Below are 5,418 nucleotides of genomic sequence, written 5' to 3'. Positions count from 1 at the left end.
GCATCTCTTCCAATTGGTGGGCCAGGTAGCTAGCTGTCTTCCAAATTTCTTGGCTAGATGAGTGCCTCTAATGCTGCATCAATTTGTTGAAAGATTTCAATTTGCATTCTGTCAATTCCTGGAGCCTTGTTTTTAACCAATGCCTTCAGCACAACTTGAATGTCTTGTTTCAGTCATTGGTTCTTGATCATCTGCTATCTCTTGAAATGGTTGAACATTGGCCATTTCTTTTTGATACTGTGACTCTGTGCATCCCTTCCATATTCTTTTAACTCTATCTGCATCATTCAATAAATTGCCCATATTGTAAGTTGAGGCTTCAGTTATTTCTTCATTTCTTTCAGCTTGAGAAATGCTGAGTATATTCTTCCCTTTTGTTTTTTTAACTCCTGATCTTTGCACATTTCATTATAATACTTAACTTTGTCTTCTTGAGTTGCCCTTTCACATATTCATTCAGCTGTTTTACTCTACATTTCTTTCAGTTGCTTTAGCATCAGTATGCTGGAAAGCAAGTTTCAGAGTCTCTTCTAACATCCATTTTGGTCTATTCTTTGTTTACTGTCTTAATGATTTTTTGCTTTTTTCTTGTATGATGTTCTTGATGGCATCCCACAGCTCCTCTGGCCTTTGGTAAATAGTGTCTAATGCATAAAATCTGTTCTTGAGATGATCTCTAAATTCAGGTGGGATATGTTCAAGGTAAAATTTTTGCTCTCATGTACTGATTTTAATTTTCTTCAGCTTCAGTCTGAACTTGCATATGCACAATTGATGGTCTGTTCCACAGTCTGGCCCTGGTCTTGTTTTGGATGATAATACTGAGCTTTTTCATCATCTCTTTCCACAGATGTAGTCAACTTAATTTCTGTGTAATTTGGTGAGGTCCATGCATACAGCCCCAGTTTATGTTATTTTAAAAAGGTATTTGCAATGAACAAGTCATTGGTCTTGTAAAATTGTATCATGTTATCTTTCACATCATTTCTATCACCAAAGCCGTATTTTCCAACTATGGAGCCTTCCTCTTTGTTTCCAACCTTCATGCTCCAATCACCAGTAATTATCATTACATCTTGATTACATGTTTGATCAGTTTCAGACTGAAGGAGTCGGTAAAATCCTTCAATTTCATCATTACTGGCTTTAGCGATTGGCATACAAATTTGAATAATAGTGGTATTAATTGATCTCCCTTGTAGGTGTCTGGATATTATCCTATCACAGTCAGCATTGTACTTCAAGACAGATCTTGAAATTTTCTTTTGGATGATGAATGCTACACCATTCCTTTTGAATTTGTTATTCCCACATTGTAAACCATATGACTGCCAGATTCAAAATGGCCAATACTAGTTTATTTCAGCTCACTAATGCCTAGGATGTTGTTCCTTATGTGTTCCATTTCATTTTTAACAACTTGAGATTTTCTTAGATTCATACTTAATATATTGTGTTTTGATTTTTAATGGATGTTTGAAGCTGTTACTCCTCATTTTGAGTTGTATCCCACCAGCAATTTTCAGTTGTGTCCTGAAAACTTTGATCCATTCATGTCATCATGGTCAACACTACTTTGAAGAGGCAGTTCTTCCCCACTTGTACTTTGAATGCCTTCCAACCTGAGGGGCTTATCTTCTGGCATTGTATCTGACAATGTTCTGCCGTGCTTCATAAGGTTTTGGTGGCTAACTATTCAGAAGTAGCCCACTTCCCCTTCTCCCTAACCTGTCTTAGTCTGGAAGTTTAGCCAAAACCTGTCCACCATGGATGACCCTATTGTTATTTAAAATACTGATGGCATAACTTGCAGCATTACAATAACATGCAAGCTACGGCAGAATGACAAACTGACAGAGAAATGGTGTAGATTACTTATAATATTAAAATGTAAATATTATATAAATAGCACATTATGCTCCCTCTTAGACTTTGAGGGATTGCTTTGATTATGTAATTCTTTGCCCCCTCCCAAATATTTTAGATCTGCTGTTCATTTTATCTGTGGCTGCACAACTCTCAGATCTGGAGTGCCGACTATACAAAGTTGTTGTTGTTGTTAGGTGCCATCACGTCAGTACTGACTCATAGCTACCTTATGCACAACAGAAGGAAACACTGTTCAGTCCTGCACCAACCTCACAACCATTGCTATGCTTCAGCCCATTGCTGCAGGAACTGTGCCAATCCATCTTGCTGGGAGTCTTCCTCCCTTTTGCTAACCCTTCACTTTACCAAGCATGATGTTCTTCTTCAGGGACGGGTCCTCCTTGATAATATGTCCAAAGTATGAGAGACAAAATCTGGCCATACTGGCTTCTAAGGAGCATTCTGGCTGTACTTCATCTAACACAGATTTGTTTGTTCTTTTGGTGGTCCCTGATACTTTTAATATTCTCCTCCAGAACCATAACTCAAATGCATTAATTCTTCTATTTTCTTTATTCATTGTCCAACTTTCACATGCATATGAAGTTGTTGAAAATATCATGGCTTGGGTCAGGCACACATTAGTCCTCAAGCTGATTATCTTTGCTTCTGAACACTTTAAAGTGCTGTTTCCACAAGATGGCTGATGTGAACAAAATGAAGTCTCTGACAACTTCAATCTTTTCTCCATTTACTTGATTAGTCCAGCTGTGAGATTTCTGTTTACATTGAAATGCGACCCATACCAGAGGCTATGATCTTTGATCTTCATCAGTATTTTAAGCCCTCTTCACTTTTAGCAAGCAAGATTGTATCATCTGCATATGGCAGGTTATTAATGAGTCTTCTTCCAAACCTGATGCCATGCTCTTCTTCATATAATCCAGCTTCTCTGGTAATTTGCTCAGCATACAGATTGAATAAGTATGGTGAAAGAATATAACCTTGGCATACACCTTTCCTACTTTTAAACATTCAGTGTTTCCTCGTTCTGTTCAAACAATTTTCTCTTGGTCTACGTACAGGTTCCTCAATTGTGTCCCGGAATACTCATTCTCTACAATGTTATCCATAGCTTGTCCACACAATTGAAAACCTTTGTGTAGTAAATAAAATACAGGTAAACATCTTCCTGGTGTCTTCTGCTTTCAGCCAAAATCTGCCTGATGGCAGCAATTATATCCCTTATTCCACGTCCTCAATTTCCCTAATGTAAATTATACAATGTAGAAAGAAGGAAACACAGGTTAATGGCCTATATATGAAACTTTTTTTTTTTTAAGTAAGCACAATATCAAGACAGCATCATGATATGACTGCCAAAAAAGCAAATTCAATCATTGTCTGCCATAATAGAAATATTGTATCTAAGATGAGGGAGCTATGGTCATGCTGTACTGCAAACCTCCCACCCCCAGCCCCCACTTGCTCTGGTTATCACACTTAAAGGAGCATAAGGAAAATTTTCAGCTCACTCAGAAGACAAAGGGCAGTGTTTCAGTGGAGATCTAGAATCTTGTTCCAGGAAGGATGTTTTAAGAAACTGAGGCTGAAAAAACGCCCAGCTCAAGAAAGGGAGGATCATGAGAGTTGTTTTCACATATTTCAAGTGCCACATGGAGGAGAGATTAGATTGTTCTGTGAGGTCCCAGCAGCATAGAATAAGGAACAATGGTTAAAATGTAAAAAAGGAGAAACATGATGTTAAATCTGGAAGAACTTTGTAGTGGTTACAATTGTCAGAAAAAGAAATAGGTTATCTTGGTAAGAAGGGAGTTCCCAGGAACTAGATGTGTCATGGCAGAAGTTCCTTGCTGGGGATGCTGTTTTAGTTTCTATTGGGATGGTGGCTAGATGCTAATGTTAAAGCTTATGGACTTGATGATCACATCCATTAGTGTACAATCACTGTCCATTTACAGACCTATTTTTATGATATGATTCTTAAGTGACTCTCTAGGAACTCCCCTAGAGAGTCACTTAAGGATCATATCATAAAGGTTACAGAACAAAGATCTAGAACATTAGTACTAATCCAGCTCTACAACCAGTTGTATAGCATTGAGGGAATCACTTAATCATTCCCTGCTTTAGTTTTTTCATCTTTAAAAAGAAAGTCCCCTGTCTTAATTATCTTACAGGGATTTTAGTGAGTATGCTATCACAAATGTTAAAATACTTGAGAAAATTAACACATTATGCCAGCATAACCTATTATGATTATAATGTAAACCATGTCCATTATCAGTCAGGAACCCAGAAACCCCAGCCTTCTCTGGCATCTCTCTTGTCCCTAGATTCTCTCTACTCTTTCTTAGAATTTTTGTGTTTTCTTATTTGTTGTTTGTCTTGTTCTTTTTTGTTTTTCATTTTTTGTTGAGTTATTGTTACATGTTAGACAACTTGCAAGTTAGTGTTCTAGGAAGAGTTGGAAAACAACAATATGGAGACATCTTCGTTTTCCTCAAGGCATTTGCCTTTAAATAGAGATCTCTATCGATACATGAATTATGTAATACAAGGCAAAGAATGTGAATGCCTTAAGAATAACACAGATAATGCTAAAGAAGGTTACAAAAGGGTGGGAATTCCCAAGATGTTTCACTTAAAGTTCTTAGTTAAGCAAAATGTTCTTTTTCTTTCTGACCCCCAACTCTGCCTATACCCTGTAGAAACTGAAACCCAAGATTATGAATTTTTCACGTAGGCGCTGAGAAGTGGTCCAACTGTCTGAGTTCATTAAGTTTGAAAACAGAGGCATTATTTTGCCTATTTTTTCTTTTATAGAAAAAAAGTAAAGCCCAATAAAATCATTAAGTGTTACGTAAGGGAGACCCTTATCAATGCAATGATACAGAGTTTCAATGCACAAGGAGAGAGGTTCCTTTCAAATAGTGATTCATTACAAGTTTGCTTCTTTAGGTGTTTGCAATGCCCACCCGATAGATGCTTGCTTTATTGTGGGATCAAGTTGACACCTTATTTTTGTAGAGATGCAGGCTAAAGGGAATTTGTAAATATTAGACAACTAAACTGCAACCGATTCTGTAAATTCCCTATAATATGACAGTAAAGTCTTTAAAAACTGTATGTGAAAGATAAGTGAAAATAATATTTATTGTTTAGTATGCTTTGTTGTTGTTGTTGTTGTTATGTGCCGTGGAGTCGGAACCGACTCATAGCGACCCTGTACAGGGTTTCCGAGGGTGTTTAGTATGCTTTAGGCTGTGGCATTTTATATAGATTATTTAATTTATGTAGAAACTGTGTCTTAGAGTGATTAGGAATTTTTACATAGATATGAATTGGTGAAATCAGGATGGTATAGATTGTATAAAGAAGTAATGTATAAGAAATTATTATTTCTAAATGTATATTGTTGCTAAGGAGCTCCGGTAGCATAGTGGTTACGAATCGGGCTGCGAACCTCAAGGTCAGCAGTTCGAAACTACCAGCTGTTCCGTGGGAGAAAGATGAGGCTTTCTGCTC

Source organism: Chrysochloris asiatica, unplaced genomic scaffold (assembly GCF_000296735.1).
Source record: "Chrysochloris asiatica unplaced genomic scaffold, ChrAsi1.0 scaffold00236, whole genome shotgun sequence".
Lineage (NCBI taxonomy): Eukaryota > Metazoa > Chordata > Mammalia > Afrosoricida > Chrysochloridae > Chrysochloris > Chrysochloris asiatica.
Note: the sequence above shows the minus strand (reverse complement) of the source record.